General features: G+C 47.4%; 1 long non-coding RNA gene across 2 annotated transcripts in view; it reads right to left on the bottom strand.

Annotated features, from left to right (window-relative positions):
* The window catches only part of LOC128327202 (uncharacterized), a 32,466-nt gene that overhangs the window by 2,500 nt on the left and 7,798 nt on the right, over positions 1–22,168 (bottom strand). Inside the window, exons 3-6 of one of the 2 annotated variants that reach the window (XR_008308530.1) lie at positions 13,800–14,000; positions 12,625–12,902; positions 11,323–11,388; positions 10,858–11,022 (exon numbers count right to left, since the gene is read on the bottom strand). This is a non-coding gene — a long non-coding RNA (uncharacterized LOC128327202). The remainder of the gene's footprint in view (positions 1–10,857; positions 11,023–11,322; positions 11,389–12,624; positions 12,903–13,799; positions 14,001–22,168) is intronic. The other variant, XR_008308532.1, reaches the window with a different exon arrangement.

The following is a 22,168-nucleotide window of genomic DNA, read 5'->3' as shown; positions in this document are numbered from 1 at the left end:
CTAGGATATTTATTATTTAAAACACATATTAAGCTTTCTATTACACGTTCTAATTTTTTTCAAAAAAGTAGGGTCTACGAGGGGCTTAACTAAAATAGGGCAAGGGGAGACAGTTGTCTGGGGGCCCACGGCCTTGGGGGGGTCCCCCATAGGCAAGTCACATGACTGACTCCCTCAGTCACACATCTGCCCGGGCTTCCTTCAGTTGCATTCATCCTCTGAAACTGATGTGAGTGTGAAGACCTGGAGCTACCAGAACAGCACGTCTTTCTCTAGTACCATTAAATGACTTGCATCATCCACAATTTACAAAACCTTTTTAAAATAATTTAGGATGATGTTCAGTTGTGGCACATAGGAGATATTTACTATGCTTTTTGTTACCACTATTCAGCCTCATTTAAGATTTATTTACTTCATGAGCTGAGCTTCAGTGAAGGGGGGCATTTAAAAATCTTGTCTCTGGGCTCACTCCAAGCTTGCTACGCCCCTGGGGTCTACTAACATGATCTGCTTCACAAGTCAGACTGTTAAAAAGCACATGAATACAACACACAAGCAACATATAAGAGCCTTCAGCAATGTAGAGCTCTGTCAGTGGTAAAAGCAGGGGTTCTCAAACTTGGGTCCCCAGATGTCGATGGACTACAACTTCCATTGTACACAGCCATGGGACAATGGGGCTGGAGGGGTGGGAAAGGAAGAAATGAAGATGGGGGAGGAGAGACAAGGAGAACTGGGGCGCAGATGCTCTGCGCCAGGTCAGCTATTTTATAATACTTTGTTCAAAGCACTCCACTGAGATTATTTTAGTAATCTTTACAGCAGCCTGCAAGGCAAGCGATTTGCTATTCCCAAACTGCAGATGGGTGGCTGAGAGATGGTGGGTTAGCCCAGGTGGCCTCATGCATTCATGGTAGAGTTGCCATGACCCCCAGAATTTCGGGTTTCACCCCAGATTTTAAGCATATTACCCAGACTGCCTAGCCCACCCAGATTCTCCCGGATTTCAGCTTTCATTAAAAAAAGAAAAGAAAAAGTGAAGCTCTAGCCCTTATAGAAGCAGAGTTGTGGAGCAAAACGTGCAGTCCCTCTTCTGCTCAGAAATTATTTTCAAGCCAGTTTACATAATATACAAATTAGGCACCCGGATTTGGAAAGCCAGAAGATGGCAACCCTCATTCGCGGCCATTTCACTGGTTCAAACCTTAGCTGCAGCCACAAGCAGACTGGGTCACCTTTGCTTGCTGATCACTTTTTCTATTAAGAGACACAAGTTGCAGAACATGACATCATGTCTGATACCTGTGAGTGAATGATATCAAACTCGTAAGTCAAAGCATATTAACAGCATCCCCTGCAAACATTGTTTGGAACCAGTGGGCCAGATCAGCCAACTTAAGTCTTTGCCAGCTCATAAATCAGCCAGAAAGTGAAATTTACAGCAAAACGACAGAGCGAGAACATTCTTCCCAATCAGCTCCTTGACACAGGCTCGGGCGGTTCAAAAGAGCTGTTGCACACAGCGCCAGAGACCCATCAGACACGGAATATTTCACCTCTAGGTCACAGACTCCCATTTGGAAAATGGCGTCTGCTGAGTGCAAGCATCCATTCACTTTAGGCTTGATTACTTGGCAGGAAAGTTCTGATTTAGTCGTTCCAGTTTAGTTCTCAAAAAGAATGGTGTACAAATTAAAGACAGGGGAAAGGCAGTCTTTGTTGGCCGAATGGCAGCCATCTTAGGTAGGTCTCAGAACTCTGAACCAAAGAGAAGAGGCAATTGTCCTCCCAGAGTTGCCTCCCACAGAGGTCTGGAGCAGGTGGCTGAAGTAAGTGTTGAGGCTATTAGAGAGCCAGCGTGGTGTAGTGGTTAGAGTGCTGGACTAGGACCGGGGAGACCCGAGTTCAAATCCCCCTTCAGCCATGAGACTTGCTGGGTGACTCTGGGCCAGTCACTTCTCTCTCAGCCTAACGTACTTCACAGGGTTGTTGTGAAGGAGAAACTTAAGTATGTAGTGCACCGCTCTGGGCTCCTTGGAGGAAGAGCGTGATAAAAATGTAATAATAATAATAATTATTGTTATTATTACCTGAGAACAGATGAAACACTGTCAGGCTGAGGTGTGGGCAACTGCCTATAGATGGTGCAGGGTTTGATCTGGGGCCAGGGCGCTTTCCAGACTAGCTGCTCAACAGCAGCAAAATGCCTCAATTCAGGCAAGTCACATTCAAAACGTAAACAGCAGGGGGAGCAGTTTCGGGGAAACTAACAACCCCAAAAAACAGCAACTTCCTTACGCCAGATACACGGCGTCCTAGCTCTATATCACAGCGATTAAATTTGAAACACGGCATTGGAAATGTGAACGGCGCCCTGCTGTCCACGTAGGGACTGCGGTGTCACAACGCAGGAAGTGTGGAAACACACTTCAGAGATACATCCTAACCCCGCTGCAGGGTCTAATCTGGAAAGCACCCAGGAGAATCAGCAAGCCAGAGGTCAGGAGCAAGGCAAGGGTCGAGGAAGTCAGGCAGTTAGGCCAAAAGAAGCAGATGCATGGTACTAGGACCAAGAAGACTTTGAAAGTGAGGCAAGGCCTGCCTCAGACAGGAAATGTCTTGTGCCCTTCCTGCTGAAGAGCGAGCCAAAGAGTACCCCCATGAGCTGGGACTTTTCGGGACCCAAAGACGTAACAGTTTACAAAGTTTCAGTCCAGACTTAGACAGATTCAGACACAAATGCTCACGTGGGAGGTCCTCATTAAAGAAGTACTACCATCAAGTCTTAGGGTTGTGGTTTTCCAACCATGTTGCTGGGAAGCCAAGCATTCCTTAGAAGTTTATAACAAAATATTCCTTGACACAGAGATCTGTAAAAGCAAACTAATTTCCCTGAAAAACAACTTGCAAGCCACTACCATTCTTTGCTAGGTGAGGTACAGTTTGGGGTGTGTTTGAGAATGCATTTTTGGTAGCCCAACAAGCTGCACCTTGGCCCTATTCAGACAGTACGCTGTACGTGTGTCTGTACACATGTACACTTTTTTGTGCAAATGACTGTACATGTGTTCTTTTCAAACATGAACCTGGGTACAGTTCCCTGAAAATACAGGGTACAGATATAAAATGTATTCCTGTACATGTTGCATGTACATGTGTGCATGTACAGTGAATAACTGCACATGCACACATTGTACACAGACTGTACATAAAGTGTACATAATGTTGAACATAACGTGTGAATAGGGCTTCTAAAAAGCTCACCGGCAGAGCAAATGCTTTGACCCCTGTGAAAGAACCTCATTGCTTGATTTCAAATCAATGGGAGGGAAAAACTCCTATGGGGAGAAGACAATTGCTCAAATATCCTGTGCCCTGAACACCTGCATTTTAAATATGCAAAAAGCCAATGCTGAGTAATGGTTAGCATGCTGGACTAGGACTGGGGAGTCCCGAGTTCAAATCCTTGTTCAGTCATATGAAACTCACAGGGTGACTCTGGGTCAGTCACTTATCTCTCAGTCTAACCTACCTCACAGGGTTGTTGTGAGGAGAAGCATAACCATGTACATCACTTGGGGCTCCTTGGAGGAAGAGCAGGATATACATGTAAAAATAAAATATAAATAAAACACAATGCTGTAGGGCAGTGGTTTCCAAACATGGGTGCCCAGATGTTGCTGGATTACAATTCCCATAATTCCCAGCCACAATAGCCATTTTTCCTTTGTGACTGGACCCATGGGCATGAGGGAAGTTGCAGTCCAACAGCATCTGGGGACCCAATGAAGGTTGAGAATCCTTGCTCATAGGGATTGTAAATTGCTACAGAAGATGCAAGGGGGGGTCATTCTAGCCCACATCCTTTTCTTTCCTGATGTAAGGATGGCTTTTCCCTCCTCTATTGCGCTAAAGGAAATAAGAGAGCACAGCAAATTCCAAGCATAGCTAGGAAGGCTCAACATGCCCCTTCGGTGGAGAACCTCATCACCTTTTGCCTGGGCTGGGGTTTTTTCTTCATTTCACACACACCTGCAGCTTAATAGGACTGTTTGAAAGCAACTGTAAAAGGGAGCGTGATTAAAAGGCAAACTGTTACCCTCGGCAGAGATGGCTAGAGAAGCATATTAATATCCCGAAGATCTGAGCAAGCCTGGAGATTACATTAAAGCACCATTTTATTCCAGGGAATGAAGGGGAGGTCCTGTGACTTGGGCGTGGGAGGAGGTGGGGGCAATGATTCAGACTAGCACTTCACAGATTGTTCAAATGTGAACAGTTTGGGTCCGTAGGTACTGTTTTTGAGGAGGCTGAAATGTTAATACCAGTTGTTTAATGTCAGTTTGCTGCCCAACCGGCAGCTGCATCGTGCCTTTAAAACAACGACAACAGAGCTGCTTCTTTCTGGGAGGTGATCCCAATGAAGAGGGGAGCACACAATTATTATGACGTTGCAATGCCATGTGGTCATTCAGATTTGACTATATGATAATGCCACAAAGTCAGTTCGGGGAGAGAGAGAGAGAACACAGTACTACTTGCCCTCACTCTGAATAGGCATATACCTGATTGCAACTCTCCCTTTGAAAAAAAACTTCCCAACAGGGGTTGCTTTTCGCAGCTGCTGCAAGCTTTCACAAAACGTAACCCTTCCTTTGGTCAGCCCTGACTCAGAAGATCAACTTTCCCTGACCATAGAGAGGACTTTCTGACTGAGGGTGGAGCGAAGGAGGGAAGATGGTCCCCTCAAGAGCTATACTCACAGTGATCCTTTCACTTTCCTCAGTGCATACAACCGCAAAGCACCAGGATGTATATAAAAGACAAGCGCACTTTCATTTGTTCTTCTCCTTACATGCAGAAGTGTGAGCAAAACCTTTTTCTACCACACCTTAGGCTGGTTCTCACAACCAGCAATATGGTAGGATGAGCATCCTGCCCAAGTCTGGGAACTGTGTGCTCTATCGGTTCAGGATCGTGTGCCCTTAAAAAGCAAGGTAGGAGGCGGGGGAAGTGGTTGCCTGTGAGGCTCCCGCTGGGTAGGAGGGTGCCATCCTAGCAAGCAGCTGAACCCCGCTGCTTAATGAGATAGGAAGAAAAGCCTTCCTGCCCAGCAGGAACCTTGCAAACAAACACTTCCCCAACATACTACCTTAGGAACATAGGCAGCTACCATATACTGAGTCAGACCATTGGTCTGTCTAGCTCCGCATTGTCTTCACAGACTGGCAGCAGCTTCTACAAGGTTGCAGACAGGAGTCTCTCTCCGCCCTATCTTGGAGATGCTGCCAGGGAGGGAACTTGAAACCTTCTGATGGTGTTCCCAGAGTGGTGGCTCCATCCCCTGAGGGGAATATCTTCCAGTGCTCACACTTCTAGTCTCCCATTCATATGCAACAAGGGCAGATCCTGCTTAGCTAAGGGGACAAGTCATGCTTTCTGCCACAAGACCAGCTCTCCTCTACCTTGCTTTTTACAAGCCCACGATGACAAAATGAGAATGCACACAGCTCCCGAAATTGGGTAGGACTTGTCCTACTGAAATAACGAGCATGTGAACTAGCCTCGTGACTAAGGGCCACGAGGGCCAGGTTAAGATGGCATTTCACTGAGTTAAGTGTTGCTGCAATGAAATGCATCTCCTTTCTTAATGATGGGTCTTGTATTTCCGGTGATCAGGATGTCCGTAGACAGCTGGGTCCCAAATGAAAGAACATGCACAACCATGAAAGAATGTTGCACCAAGAATTTTGGCTCCTAAGACCAAAGGATTAAACTGCTGTTCTTTGAAAGTGAGGGGTCTGGGGGATTTGACCTGGGAACCTGCTCGGTCCCACAGAAAAGGGCACCCCAAGGGCCTGCAAAAGCAATTGCAGGAGTTGATAGAGGCCATCTGTTGGCCAACACTGGTCTCTGCTATCAGTGCTTCTAACCGAGACACTCTGGTGCCCATTCAGACATTGGGCTGGTTCTGATAATCAATTTGTGAGCTGTGTATACTCCCATTCTGTGATTGTGTGAGAATTAAAAAGAAGGCTGGAGGCGGGGAGGTGGATACAGGCTCCGATGGCGTTTCCTCCTGCGTTGGTCGGGAGCTGCACCCGCCTACCACATGATCACTTTCCCCTCCACTGTCCTTGTTTTTAACGCACATACAATCACAAAATGGGACTGCACAGCTCCGGAACTTGGACAGAATGCTTGTCCTACCCTATTAAGGATCATCTGAACAGTCCTATTATGTTGTACAAGTGCACAAATGGCTGCATACTTCTACATGTTTTTCTGTGAATGACCGTAGCGGCATTTGTTTTAAAAAATGAATCTGGGTACACTGACAGGCACCTGGAAATGCAGATTACAAGGAGGAGCTGAACTGTATCTGTGCTGTATCTGTGTTCACTACAGCATGTGAATAACTGTACTTGTGTACAGATCTGTACCTAGCTCAAGCCAGACATTATGTTGTACAAGTAAACACATGTCTTGTACACTCGTATACGTCTTTGTGTGAATAACTGTACCTGTGTTTTAAAAGTGACCCTGGATACAGGCCCTTCAAATGCATGGTACAGATAGGAAGTATACCTCTGTGCCTGTGTTCAGAAGAATGTGTGAATGACTGTACCTGTGCACAGATTTGTACCTGCGTAGACTGTACACTGTGTGAGTGTTAAACGTAATGTGTGAATGGGCCTCCTGTGTACACTGTGCAGTCATTAGAGGAGTGTTGAACATAAAGTGTAAACAGGGCTTGGGAACAGTGGCTTTGTGAAAGAACAAGGGATTTCTCAGAAATATTCTCATTTCATAAAACTACGCTGCACCCAATCAATCTCTTTGGCGGGTGGGGGAGGGAACACAGCAATGCAATCAGTGTCAGACCAGTTTAAACATGTATTATTTCAAATATCCTGCCTTTTCTAAACCAATATCAAGGTGCCTAGCACAGGAGTGCCTTTTTCTGTGGGACCAGCTGTCGGCTGACACCCTGGCCACCTGAAACAGGATAGAGCCATAGCTAAGAAAATGGATACGTTTTATTGCAGCAATATTTTGTCAGTAAAATTAAACACAAGCCTTTGAACTTGGCACGGTAGCTCCTACCTTATGGAGCTTTCGCCACATCAAAGGAAGGCTGGCCGTTTTTTTAAGCAGCAGGAAATTTGGGTACCATTTCATGTGCTTTTCACAGAGACTTGGAAGAAATCCTCGTGCAGGCCAAATCATGGAATGTCAAAGTTGGAAGGGACCTTGAGGGTCTTCTAGCCCAATGCCCTGCTTGGTGCAGGATACTACTGCAGCATCCCTGACAGATGACTGTCCAGACTCTTCTTGAAAACTCCAGCAAATGAGAGCCCATCACAGCATGAGGCAGACTGTTCCACTGGCAAGCAGCTCTTACAAATAAGAAATTCTGCCTAATAGCTAGCCTAAATCTACTTGTCATTTTAACCCATTCATTCTAGTCCTGCCCTCAGAACCGACTGAGAACAAGTTTGTTCCTCCTTCTATATGACGGCCCTTCAGATATTTGAAGCCAGCTATCCTATTTTCCCTAAGTCTTCTCTTCTCCGGGTTAAACATACCTAGCTCCTTCAACCATTCCTCACAGGACTTGGTTCAGATACTGGGGCTGGCAGCTTTTTGCTGTTTTCACCTGTTGGTATATTCTTAAAAAAAAAAATCACTGCTCTGTATGGTTGTGTTCATTTAAGTATGCTTATTTTTATGCTCGAGCCTGTTTTTATGCTTTGTCTTTGCAAGCTGCCTTGAGTTGCTCCAGCAAGAAAGGCGGGGTACACATTTCAAAATACTACTACTGCTACTACTACCACCACCACCTCGACCCACAACAAAAACGACTACTAGCTGGGCCGGGCGCAGAGCATTTGTGCCTCTAGTTCGCCGCCACTCTCCCCCCCCCGCCTGTGCTCTCCCCCCCCCGCCGCTTTCCTCCCCGCCTGCCGTCGTTGTTTTCTTCCCACCCGGCCTCCGCTGCCTTCTTCCGCCTGCCTCCTCCGTTTTCTCTGCCCGCCTGCTGACCACCCACCCACCCACCCACGACCGCTGTTCACCACCGTCTTTTTCCCTCAGTGGGCCCCTAGCCCAGCTACCACTGCCGCCATTTTCTTCCCTCCTGCCTGTCCCCGTCGCTATCCAGCAGCGATTCGCCAACTTTCGTGAGAGCTGCCACACATGGAATGAATGACGGGTACACCTAAGAGAAATATATACATATACAGATAGATGATGATAATAAAATATTTCCTACTCCTTCTGCCTCACTCAGTAGTTGACTTCAGGAGCAAAGGGTCTGCACACTGGCCCCTATGCAATGAGGGCGGGATTACCTCCCGAAGGTGGTTTTTTATTTGGTGATTTACAGTGATAACACAAATATAATAGGTAAGATACATTAAACAAAGTATTATGAATTATAGCACCTTGAGGCACAATTATCCATCATTAAGCTGAATATTATGTATCACTATTTCAGGATAAACATTACAGCATATTAAAACATAATTGCATATTTGGATAGAGGCAAGTGGTTTGATGAAATAGAATAAATGGTACCCAGTGCCTCATAAGCTTATCCCATGACTGCCTCTTTCCTCTTACTAACAAACAATTTGTTGTTAGGTTAGCCATGGTGGTGAAGTCTCACATCCCTTCATCGCTGGTACCTTAGGCAGCCTCCAGTATTGTGCACACAATACTTGAGTGCTTGTAATCCTATAAGACACTCATTCTCTGTTGTTATCATAGACTGAGCCATAAGAACATAAGAACAGCCCAGCTGGGTCAGGCCCCTCAAGGAGGCCCATCTAGTCCAGTATCCTGATTCACACAGTGGCCCACCAGATGCCGCTGGAAGCCTACAGGCAGGAGCTGAGGGCATGCCCTCTCTCCTGCTGTTACTCCCCTGCAACGGGTACTCAGAGGCATCCTGCCTTGGAGGCTGGAGGGGGCCTATAGCCCTCTGACTAGTAGCCAATGATAGACCTCTCCTCCATGAAGTTATCCAAGCCCCTCTTAAAGCCATCCAGGTTGTTGGCTGTCACCACATCTCGTGGCAGAGAATTCCACAAGTTGATTATGCGTTGTGTGGAAAAGTACTTCCGTTTGTTGGTCCTAGATTTCCTGGCAATCAATTTCATGGGATGACCCCTGGTTCTAGAGTTATGGGAGAGGGAGAAGAATTTCTCTCTCTCCACTTTCTCCACACCATGCATGATTTTATAGTCCTCTATCATCATGTCTCCCCGCAGTCGTCTTTTTTCTAAACTAAATAGCCCCAGGTGTTGTAGCCTTGCCTCATAAGAAAGGTGCTCTAGGCCCTGATCATCTTGGTTTCCCTCTTCTGCGCCTTTTCCAGTCCTACAATGTCCTTTTTTAGATGTCCTTTTTTAGCCATCTTAGATGTCCTTTTAGCCAGCTTAGATGTCCCTTTTTAGCCATCTCTCCAGTGTTTTCACTCACAGAAGCCAGGCCAGTTAAAATTGAGATCTTCCCCGATTGCTGTCTCTCATGTCTGGGATCAACCCAGGAGCAATTTTCTAAATCTGGAGTAGCCAAGCTGCGGCTCTGCACCAATTGTGGGACTACAACTCTCATCATCCCCAGCAGCACAGCAGGGCTGAGGATGATTGTGCTTCAACGAGTACTTCTGTTTGTTGGCCCTAAATGTTCTGGCAATCAGTTTCATCATCCCATGAAACTAATTGCCAGGAAATTTAGGAACAACAAAAGGAAGCACTTTTCCACACAGGGCATAATTAATCTATAGAGTTCTCTGCCATGGGATGTGGTGATGGCCAATAGCTTGGATGGCTTTAAAAGGGGGTTAGACAAACTCATGGAGGGCAGGTCTATCAATGGCTACTAGTCTGGTGGCTATAGGCTACTTCCAGCCTCAGAGGCAAGATGCTGCTAAATACCAGTTGCAGGGGAGCAACAGCAAGGGAGAAGGCCTACCTTCACCCCTTGCCTGTGGGCTTCCCACTGTGGGAAACAGGAAGCTGGACTAGACAGGCTTTGGGCCTGATCCAGCAGGGCTCTTCTTATGCTCTGAACACCTGGAGAGCCTCGGCTTGGCCAGCCCTGCTCTAAATAAAAACATGGTAGATTACTTTTCAGTAGGGCTGTTCTCATTATGCTAATTAGGGTAGGAGATATGTCCTCCCCAGTTTGGGAGCTGTACACTCTCCCATTTCCCGACTGCCTGTGAGTAAAAAGCAAGATAGGAAGGGGAGGATGTGGCCATGTGCTAAGCAGCAGCTGTGTTGGAAGGCTTTTCATCCTACCTGGTTAAAGAGATGGGGACAGCGGCTGGGAAGCACGAAAAGCCCTCCACGCCAGCTCCTGCTTAGAAAACTCTCACTTCCTCCCTCTCCTACCTTGCTTTTTACTTGCAAACAGTGAATGGGAGTACACACAGCTCCCGAATCTGAGTAGGATGTGTCTCCTACCCCAATTAGAATTATGTGAACCAACCTAATATGTTATTTTAAAAGAAAGGGAAGAGTGTGCCGTTGAGTCAGTGCTGACTCCTGGCGAACCCAGAGCCATGTGGTTATCTTGGTAGAATGCAGGCGTGGTTTACCATTGCCATCTCCCGAGCAATATGAGATGTTGCCTTTCAGCAGCACCTCCCTATATCGCTGCTGCCCAATATAGGCGTTTCCCATGGTCTGGGAAACACACCAGCAGGGATTCGAACCAACAGCCTCCTGCTCTCTGGGCAGGTTGCTTCCTCGCTGCACCATTAGGTGGCCCTGTTATTTAAAAGTTAACATTAAGAACAGTTCCAGCGCCATTGATAGAGGGTAAATAATCAACAGATCTTACATCTTCTGGTTTGGTCAGCTCCTTATAAGGTAGATTGGCTGGTTTCCTCCTTCCACTCTGCACTTTTCCCAAAATTTGCTGAACAGGTAATTGTCCATGGCTTCAGTGAGCTGCCCAGGACTGTCAAAATGCAGAAAATCCTCCGAAGGGAGAGCCTGTATGTATCTGGAGACAACGTTCGGCATGGTGTTTTAGAGATTGTGTATTTGCTTGTGTTATCATTGCTTCAAACACACATCTGGCTCCAAGCTTCTGGGGACCCCAGTTTGAGAACCCATCTTGAAGCCTTCCCTGATACACAAGGGAAAGAGGACAGCTGGTCTATATAATATATTTCTGTCATGCAAGTTGCAAAGCTGAATGAAAGACTAGCTGTGACTGTTCTCAAACTCATCTTCCACTGCAGATGACTCCAGATGTTGGAAATCACACCTTCTCTTGAACATACAATATTACTTTCCTCACCTTACACACCCATCCGTTTCTAGTCTGTGTCTTTCTTCGTATTCTGTCAGTTCTTCCTGCAGTTCCCTTAGAGACAGGGGAGAAAACACACCTCAGAGAAGAAGCACCTGCAGCCTCAAGCAATGACCAGCATGTTGGCATCGGGTGAGCCACTGTGCGAAACAGGATGCTGGACTAGATGGGCTTCCTTGGGCCTGATCCAGCAGGGCTGTTCTGATGTCAGAAACAGCCACCGCCATGAAGATGGGGCTTTCATTATCACCTCACTTCAAAACATAAGGCCATTCAAGCCTGATGAGATATCAGGTGGCAGCATACATTGATGTGGGAATCAGCCCTTTGGGTGACACAATTACTGAAGGTCCATCAGAGGAAGACAAAAAACAGCCCTCCGCATGGATGCCAATGGACCCGTTTGGACAATACAGCCCCCAGCATCCATGATAGAGATGTGTGAATTGATTCGGGTACAAATTGGTTTGTACCTCAAATTGATACCTTTAAGGACTGGGGAGGGTGCTCTTACACACACCCCCCCCGCCACAATCCCCCCACCAGTGCTGCAGTTTAAAATGGTTCAGCGGGGCGACAGCATACCTCCCTGCCCCCCCATTGCCTCCTCGGACCGGAAGTACCTGGCGCGTGTGTCTGAGGTAATGGGGCGGCGTGGTATGCTGCCGCCCCACTGGACCCTTTTAAACTGCAGCGCCACTGGGGGAAACGTGGCTGCGGGGGGGTGGGGGGGTGACAGGGGTGTAGCTATAATTGAGCAAAAGGGTTCAAAGAACACGGGCCCCCAGCTCCTGAGGGCCCTCCAGCTCCATCCCTCCCTATTTTCTCCATTGTCTCCCTCACTCTGAGGGGCCACCAGAGAGAGGGATGAACACAGGCCCCCTCTCCCCTAGCTATGCCCCTGGGGGGCGAGTATCCTCCCCAGTCCTTAAAGGTATCCTCCCTCACCCTCAAGCTACCCCTGCCAGTTCCGTGCACACCCCTACCATCCAACTCTAATGTTCATTCCTCAGTCCCTCACCTCTCACTAAAGCTAAGTTTGCAAGCTCTCTTTCTGCCGCACCTGCAGGGCTCTACATCCTTTGACTTCACGCTTCAGCTCTCCAATAAATCTGCTTTTCATAAGAGCCTGTCCGCTGTCTGCCTGGAATCTCTATTTCCATGAAACCTAGGAAGCTCGGCTTGTGAGCCTCTGCCCCCAAGGAAAGCCAGCCACAAACACATACGTGCAACTTCCAAGAGGTCTTGTTTACAAACCCACTTTAACTGGAAAGGAGTTGAATGCCTTACAATATCCTAGAATGGAAGTGGTGTATGGCGCAGCTGATGCAATCTTTCTTCTGCCGAAGCCTTGCTTGGAAGAGCCTCCTGGCCACCTCTTTCAAGTCGTCTTTTGCTTGGGCTGCATCGGTTGAACTGGATGCTGATTCCCGGAGAAAGGGCCACATGCACAAAGGGAGAGCAGAGAGCTTTGGTGGGCTCTGAAGAAACATGTCATCTAGGATCTCCACAGAGGTGGACTCTTTGATAGAAGTGATGTAGCGGTTGTCTCGGGCCAAGGGGTTATCCTTTGAGGGTGGTTGTGCAGGCAGAAGAGAGAAATAGAAGCCTTGAGGAATGCTGCATATTATGCAGTGCATAATCCAGGTGTGGCAATCGCCTATGGCTGTGGGTGGCAAGCAAATGTGCTCCATTGGAGGGGAAAATTTGGAAGCCAATGGAGAAGCCAAGCCCCATCCCCAGGGCGGCCCTTCCATGAGGCAGGGTGAGGCAGTCACCTCAGGCGCAGACACCACCACCCCTCCTCACTCCACTGGGGCATACTGTTCATTTCCCCCACTTCTGGGGCATGCTTCTTCTATCCCCTCCTCCATTCACCATCACAAGCTAGGAATGTCCCTGCTGCCACCGCCTGACTTGATGGTATCGTCTGAGTAGACTTCGATGTCACTGATGCTGTCTCAGTCGCATGGCCTAAGAGTGCTCCTTGCAACAGAGATCCCCAGATACTGACTACAACTCCCATCACCCCAGCCAGAGGCCACTGCAGCTAGGTATGATGGAAGTTGTGGTCAACAACGTAAGGGGTTCCCTGTTGCAGGGAAGGCTGCTGAACACTCACCTATAGACAGCAGGAAAATGTCTTGGACTGCCCTTGTCCATCCCACCATCTCCTAGCAAGTCAGTGATAGGATAATAGGGTGCTGCCTCATACCGAGTCAGGCTGTTCGTCCATCTAGCTCAGTACTGCCTACACTGACTGGCAGCAGCTCTCCAAGGCTTCAAGCAGAAGCCTTCCCCAGCCCAACGCAGAGCTGCCAGGGATTGAACCTGGGGCCTTCTGCATGCAAAGCAGAGGCTTTGCCACTGAGCTACCGTCCCCTTACTCACTGCTCACTCATGAGTGCAAAGTCTATGGCGCGCCCCTTCCTTTGTCAGTCCTTGACTGTAGGGCCAAGCGTCACCTTGAGCGTGAGCTGCTTCAGCCTACGGAGCCCTCAGAGCACGTGCAAAGCCTTTGGCAGCCCACCAACGTCATTGCCAGAGGCATCCAGGATGTTGAGAGAGAGTGAGGAAGCAAGAGGCAGCAGGCTGGAAAGATGATTCTTCTGCACGTGCAGCTTGCAGAGTTGAGGCAGGTTCTGCACGCCATCCAGAGACCTCAGCTTAAGAAGAGGGGAGAGGGAGAGGAAGAAGAGACAGGTTGTGGGGCTACCAGGATGTCTTGGGGTCATTTCTCATGTCCATCTCATACATGACATGCCATGTTAACATTCACTTTCTGAACTCAAACTGAACCCATAGAAACGCAGACTAACTGAGCTTTATTAATTGTAAACCGGCCTGAGCCATTTTGGAAGGGCGGTATACAAATGAAATAAATAAATAATAATAATTTAAAATGAAACAAAAGAAAATAAAACCAATACACACCAGAAGTATTCTGTTAAAACTGCCACATTGTGAAGACTTCTCTGACAGACGCTTGACCTGTTGGTTTGAGGCTTTTAAACTCTGACTCGCTGGGTTTGAGTTTTGTTGTGGAAGAGATGCTGCTTCTGATGTTCTGTTCAGGTAACATATCATCCATGGATGCTGTACCCAGGAACAGCATCCACAGAGGCACACCTGTAACTCCCACCCGACACGCACGGAGACTGCACTTCCTGCTCATCAGGCTTACAGAGTCTGCCTGAGTGGATAAATGCTGAACTGGAGGAAAGGTCCTCCCCGTGGTTAGAATGCTGGGGCACTCTTCTGGCTAATGCTGTAACATGTCGATTGGGGTGGGGTTTCATCACTGCAGAGGCAGGACTTACAGATGTACAGGTGCACTTCTGGGGAGGTCTTACCTGGGTATAGCACCCACAGATAACATAGCAGTTGAACAGGGCTTGAGTAAATTGTGTTGATGGTATTGGCCCAAATCTAGAGACTAATGCAGGTCTTGTGCACCAAAGTTGTACAAGTGCAAGGAAATTGCATAGCTGCACAACATTGTGGGGATGTTTGAAGTTGTGCTCTTGTGTAAAATTCCATTCAAGACATATAAAAGGTACATATGAGAAACATGCTTGCAGTAGTGCAACACTGATCTGTGATCAAGCATTCCCAACCTTGGTTCCCCAGATGTTGTTGGACTATAGCTCCCATCATCCCCAGCAGCCACAATGGCCAAGGCCAAGGCCAAGGCCATTGTGGTTGGGGATGATGGGAGTTGTAGTCCCACAATATCTGAGGAACCAAGGTTGGGAACTCCTTATCTATGACATATGCACAGCTTTGGGAAACAAGATTAAAACCCACAAAATCAGACTGGCTTGCAGAAGTTTGGGACCTATTTAAAATAGTTAAAATTAACAGCTTGCCTACATTCTGTGGGACGGTATCAATCAGCACTTGGAGCCAGGAGATCTGTTGCTCATTATGTATTGCCATTCCTTACACAAATCTTGACTATCTGAACTAGTTATGAGAAGCCTGAGCTTTTCTTTTTTTCATCGCTTATAATAATGATGTTTCTCTCCCACCCATGTTGTTAGATTAACTTTTGCCATTTTATCTGGTGCTGTGTTATGCTTGTATGATATTCTCATAAGGTTTTGTTATTGTTTGCTTATATATATGTATATATGTGTTGATGGCGGGGGGCGGAGAACAAGATTTGAGGGAAAACAGCACTCTCAGTTGGAAGGGGAGAAAGTGGTTTGCAAGCCTGGAAAACTGAAAGCTCTGCCTGTCTCTGCTCTGACGCAAACGTCCTCTTCCTGCAATCAATACAGTTTAGGCAGAAATGCATATTACATGACACACATGCTTTCTAGGTATGTGTCAGGCCTCAGCAGGGTCAACTCCAGTCCTGGAGACAGAGACGTGATCCAAAACAGGCAAGGGAGAGGTCCAGGGAAGGCAGGCAAGAAGCAGGTGTGGAATCAGATCTAAGCAGAACAACAGAAGTTAGAAAGACCCAAGAAGCAGAAGCAGAGCCAGAATCAGGCTGAAGTTGAGCTCTTATTCTGTACTTCCAGAATAAGAGCATCTCCATCTTCAGTTGCTTTTAGGAAGACCCTCAAGACACACCTGTTTTCTCAGGCTTTTAACTGAAATTAATTTTAAACTGCTTAATTGTTTTTGTCCCATGAAATTGTTTTAAATTTTTATTCTGTGAAATTGTTCTAATCGATTTTTTTTACTCTTTTTTTTTATATTTGTTGGGTTTTAAATTGTGTACACTGCCTAGAGATACACATACCCAAGCAGTATATAAATTAGATAGATAGATAGATAGATAGATAGATAGATAGATAGATAGATAGATAGATAGATGTGGCAGCAGAGGCTAGTAAGGGTCAGGTGTGCCAGAACTGTCTCTTGGGGGCAGCGGATGGAAAGCCCAGGCACAATGGTACTGCAGCCCAGGCGGTTCTCTTTGTTGGGAATTCTCTCTGATCAGAGATACCCTTCTATTACAGCAGAGTGCACTGAGGCACAACACAGCGGAGTCTGCCTAGGCATGCGTGTATGCTGAGAGTAAAAGAAACTTGGAGCCAGTTCATCGTTTCAAGTCAATATAAGGAGTCTTTATTGGTGAACTCCATTCTAGATAGGAAAGTGGAGAGATAGGATCTCTAATCTAGCTAGCTAGCTGGAGGCAGAGGGATGGTTTCTGCATCTCTGCACATATGGTGCAGGGAGAGAGGAGCATGTGTGTTGCAAGGAAGGAAGGAAGGAAGGAAGGAAGGAAGGAAGGAAGGAAGGAAGGAAGTCCCTGAGAGTAGCAATCTATATATCAAAGGGATAGTGTCAGAGCAGTGGAGAGGAGGATGACCAATGTCTTGACCCCTCTAGCCCTCTAACTCACTAATCTGTCCTCCTCTGTCATTGAGACATGAGACAGCGCAGAGTCCGTCACTTCCAACATTCTTGAGGCTCAGAATTCAGTCTAACAGCTTGAGAACAGAGCGTTGTGGGTACTGGTGTCTGACCACTATGAGTCCTAGCCTGAGGCAGCTCCCCTCCAACAAAATTTATATTTGCTGACTCAGGGGTTTTCGACCTGAGGTCCCCAGATGCTGTTGGACTGCAGCTTCCATCATCCCCAGGTGCACCGGCCATTGCGGCTGGGGATGATGGGTCTCCCATCATCCAGGGACCCAAGGTTAGGAACCTGTTTGGTGAGGGATGGAAAAGCTGGAGCAGGGAGGAATTTGCAAAGGAGAACTGGTGGGTAGAAGGGGAGCTGACCCCTTCCTGCGCCTTCCCGTTTTCTCCTGCAAACGCCTCTCAGTCCCCACATTACAGAGGAACATAGGAAGCTGCCTTATAAGCTGTACTGAGAGTAGGAACCAAGAGGCCCATGCATGGGTGCACGGAGGGAAGTTGTTCTCGGGGACACCAGTAGAGAACTGACACCAAGGGCGGCAACCATTTTGAGACCAGCAGTGCTGAGAGTTGCACAAATGTTACTGAACATTGGTTTGCTCCACCCTTAAGCCTATACTATGGCCTTCTTTTATTAAGCTGCAGCAGCAGCAGATATTACATTAGTGTTATGAGGGAAACCCTCGTTTCCCTTGTAACGTGTGGTGTGTTTCCATCTTTGGTCTGCACAATGCACTGTTTCCTGTGTGTGCAGCACAGGTAGTGAGAGCTCTCTGTGGCCTCTCCACTCCACTTCACCCCACACTGCTCTCTCCACTCCACCCCACTCTGCCTGCTTGGCTCATGGCCTGCTCCACACATGTAGCAGAATGAACTCGTAGACTGCCGAGGTGGATCAATGCACTGTACCATTTCAGACTGCGGGTGGAGAATCAGATTTCAAAATGTCCCCAATTTAAAAAGGGGTGGGGAATCCACAACTTGCAAAGTAGTGAGGATGGTTGTACTATACTGTGCAGTAGTAATTTTGTTTTATTTGCAGGAAATTGTTGTTGGTTTGTTGTTGTTGTTTTTACACATGGGGAAACATTCAAAAAAGGTACTGCCCAGTTGCCATCTGAAGTGGTACAGTCCGCTCTACCATTTCAGGCATCTGCCACCTCATTCTGCTCAAGGTGGGTCCATCCATCAAGCAGACTGAGGTTGGACAAGGAAAGACAGCCACAGTCCTGAGAACAACAGATGGAGACATTTTGATTGGCCACCACAGGCAGCAGATTAGCAGGGGTCACCTCCACTGTTCTCTCTAACAGGGATTCCCAGATGTTGTTCACTACCGCTCCCAGAATACCCAGCTGCAATGGCCTTTGGCTGGGGATTATGGGAGTTGTAGTCAACAACATCTGGAAGTCCCTTTCGGAGGGAACACTGGTCACCGCCACCACTGTCTGCCTCTGCTGTCCACTGTTGCTGCTCCTCCTCCATGGATTCGAAAAGGAAGAAGGGAATGAAATGGAGGAAGAAGCATGGAGGAGAGACGGGTAGTGGCCTAGAATGTCTCCTGAGAGATCTGGTGCCCTGAGATTTGATTAACCTGGCCAATCTTGGGTTAGCCCCAAATCTTTGAAACTGAGCTCACTTTGGTTTCCTGGCTACACATCAGCCTCAGCCTGGCCCAATTCCCTCATATGGAAGATCCACCCAGGCGGATCTACTATTTGGTCACTAGAGGCCCAGATCCTGCAAGGAAGCACTGATACCCACTCTCGATGTTGCGATTCTCCTACACAAAAGTCTAATTCACACATAATGTTTAACACTCATATAACAAGTGTACAGTGTACACAGGTATAGTTATTCACAAATTATCTGTCCCTGGCTGGTGATTCTCTTATATTTAGCAGGAGGAGAGCAATTGGTCCTATCCAACCCCAGCACAGCAGACCTCCATGGCTGCTGCTGGTATCTACCTTATGTTTCTTTTCAGACTGTGAGCCTTTTGGGGCCAAGAGGCCATCTTATTTATGTATTATTTATTTTTCTATGTAAACTGCAGAACTTTGGTTGAAGAGTGGTATATAAATATTTGTTGTAATAGTAGTTACATTGAACTCAGGTACAACATACAGGTATACTTCTTATTTTTCTCAAGCTTTTGAGGGGCCCGTATCCAGATTTACTTTTAACATGAACACAGGTACAATCATTCACACAAAAACATGTGCAAATGTACATGTACGTCTGTACACTTGCACAACATAATGACTGAATGGACTATAGTCACCATCTTTTGAGGTCCACAACTCACAGGAGACAATATCTTGTTGGAAGACAAATTAAGGTGTGTTAGGTTACTCAGGAGAGGGAGATCCTCGAGGGTCCTCACTTGGTTGTGAGACATGTTCAGTATGGCCAGGCGGGAAGAGCTTTCCAGGTCCTTCAGCCCTCTGAGCATGTTATAACTGAGGTCAAGTACCACAAGGCTGGGGAGAACCCTGATCCCTTTCATCCTACAACCCCACGTGAAAACAGAAGGGTGGAAATCTGTTAACAATGGATGCGGCTATTTGGTACCTCAGACAGAGCAGAGAACCGAAGGACCGTGTCTCCCCACTCCCATATAAATAAAGCTTACTTTGTTTTCTCCACCCAACTCCAAAACTGTCCAGCCTTCCCACTCAGGCCCAACTTTGGATATGGGGTTGGTGTGAACAAGGTACCGATTCTGCAGTCTTCCAGCTACATCCCTTTAGGAATATAGGAAGCTGCCTTATACCGAGTCAGACCATAGTCCATTTAGCTCAGTATTGTCTACACAGACTGGCAGTGGCTTTTCCAAGCTTGCAGGCAGGGGTCTCTCTCAGCTCTGTCTGGAGATGCTGCCAGGGAGGGAACTCATTGTTCTTCCCAGAGCAGCCCCATCCCCTAAGGGGGGATATCTTACAGCGCTCACATGTAGTCTCCCATTCAAATGCAAGCCAGGGTGGGCCCTGCTTAGCAAAGGGGACACTTCATACTTGCTACCACAATCTCTACTTATTCACCCCTCCTGTACTGTTATCTCAGCCCGTTTTGCCAAACCCAGGGAAAGGGGGCATGGCCGGTCCAGCCACCTCAGCCAAGCACCCCTCCTTCCAACCGGCCTTCTGGGCATGGCAAACTCAGCAGAGGACAGCCAGCAGCATGCTTGGAGAGGCCAGAGGACTGGCGATACTCTGAGTCTCAAAAATGGAAACACGCAGACATTCTTGCTTTTATTACTGCTGGCACATGTCCAGAGTTATGTCAGGGTTTCTCTTTTTAATTGAAAGTAATGCAAACTTACAATTGGTGTAAATATGGCTGGTTTTGTGTGTGTGCACACACAGGCATGGACATGTGAGGGCGTGACAGAGTGAAGCTCTGCAAGCCCCGTTTCCTTCCCAAGAGGCATAGGATGAGGTAAATGCCAGCTATTATGGGGATTCTTTAAGCGTCTGCTCTCCTGTTAAGGAGGAATGGGGAGAGAGAGACTCTGAAGAGGGGGAGCTCAAAATGTGAACTCTCCTCTTCCTCCTGCTCAAAACCCTGGCTCCACTTGAGTCTGGACCAACTGAGCTTCGGCAAAAAGTTCTCAAATGAGCATCTGAGTGCTTGGGAGGCATTTGATAGGAGTGTTCAGGAAGCCCAACTGATCCACGGGGAGAGCTGGAAGGGACCCCGCATATCCTACAATCAGGCTACACAGGTCCTCTCCTCAAGCTGTTTCATGGGGCTTGTGTCTTCATTCAGGTTCATCTAAAGCATGCATTCTTGCTCCCTTCTCTCCTTCATTTTCTCAGGTTCCCTAACCTTGTAGGCTAGGAGAGCAAACCATATGGGGCCATAACTCAGTGGAAGAGCATCCCTTTTGCATGCAGAAGGCCCCTGGGGCACCTCCAGGTAGGGCTGGGAAAGACTCTTGCCTGAAACCTTGGGGTGCTGCTGCCAGTCTGTGTAGACAATAATGAGACAGATGGATCGATGGTCCAACTCGGTGTAACGCAGCTCCCTCCTTTGCACCCAGATCTTTACCTTTTTGTAGAGCTCTTATGAAGCAAAACCGCTTCTGGCTGGTCAGCTAGCTTCTTCGCAAGCCTGACTCAATCAAGAAGCAGCAGAAGTGGGGAAACAAGTTCTCATCCTTACTTTACTGCACTTCTGGGGAACTAAAGCCCTATTCACACATTATGTTCAATGCACATACAATCTATGTACAGATCTTTACATACATGCAGTCATTCACGTGATGTTCAACACATGTACAGCAATACATTCCTGTCTGTATGCTGCATTTGAGAGGTTCACTTTTTAACGAATGCATGTACAGTCATTCACAAAACACACATACAGACCCCTGAGTGCATGTACAGAGTAATGTCTGAACAGGGCTTAAGAAGTAGCAGCATCTGGGGGAACACAAGCAACCAAACACTCCAAATATGCTTGCGGGAGGCACTGAAAACCACCCCAAGAGAAGGCCACTTTTGATACTCCTGAAAACAAAGCTGAAACTAGATTTATAATGTTGGCTCAGTCCTGACTTTACCAATGAGGAACAGGTCAGAACTGAGGGGCCATTAGCCCAGTGGTAGAGCCCATGCTTGACAAGCACACAGTCTCAGGTTCCGATCCTGGCATTTCCAGATAAATAGGGTCTCAGGCAGCAGGGCAGGGAAAGACACCCAATGGAGACCTTGAAAATTTGCTCCCAGTCAGAGCAGGTGAACCAGCACTCTCAACTGGTAGAAGACAGCTTCACAGAGTCACCCTTTGTGGGGGGAAGAGGCATTGCTGAGCAGCAGAGCACAATTTTTGCATGCACAGGTTCAATCCTTGGCATGTCCAGTTAAAAGGCTCTGAGACGCCACAAGTCCCAGTCTAGGATTCTAAAGAGCTGCTGCCAGTCAGAGTAGAGAACGCAGCGCTAGAAGTCAGAGCCAGTAAAAGGTAGCTTTGTATGAGATGCCAGCAGAGAGGATAAATCTTTACTCCACGGTGACTACCGCTCTCGCTCAAGGGCAAGATGGAGCATTCCCCGCTCTCCTCTTTCACAGGCGTTTAAATTTTTCTCCCCCTACAAAATACCATCCATCAAGCCACACTCACATGCCTAAAGTGTTAAGTGATGCGTCTAGTTCAGCGAGATTCTCAAAGGGGAAAAGTGCTTCGGGTGGAAGTTCCTCAAGTTCGTTTAAAGCGATGTCAAGTTTAACAACCCTGAGGAATGCACAAGGAGAGAAGAAGCAGGGAGGGGAAGAGAATCAAAACTATTTCCAAGATGCCTTCCTACCACGCCACACCTTAAGCAACCCCCCCCCTTTCCATTTCTTGAGCACTTCACTAACTATGTCATGTTGAGGTTGGACAAGTCGAGGCAGCAATCAGCCAGATGGCAGCGGATATTGAGACGTTTCGGTTGGTAATCAATCAT

Source organism: Hemicordylus capensis, chromosome 5 (genome assembly GCF_027244095.1).
Source record: "Hemicordylus capensis ecotype Gifberg chromosome 5, rHemCap1.1.pri, whole genome shotgun sequence".
Taxonomy (NCBI): Eukaryota; Metazoa; Chordata; class Lepidosauria; order Squamata; family Cordylidae; genus Hemicordylus; species Hemicordylus capensis.
Note: the sequence above shows the minus strand (reverse complement) of the source record. Positions and strands in the feature narration are given on the sequence as shown.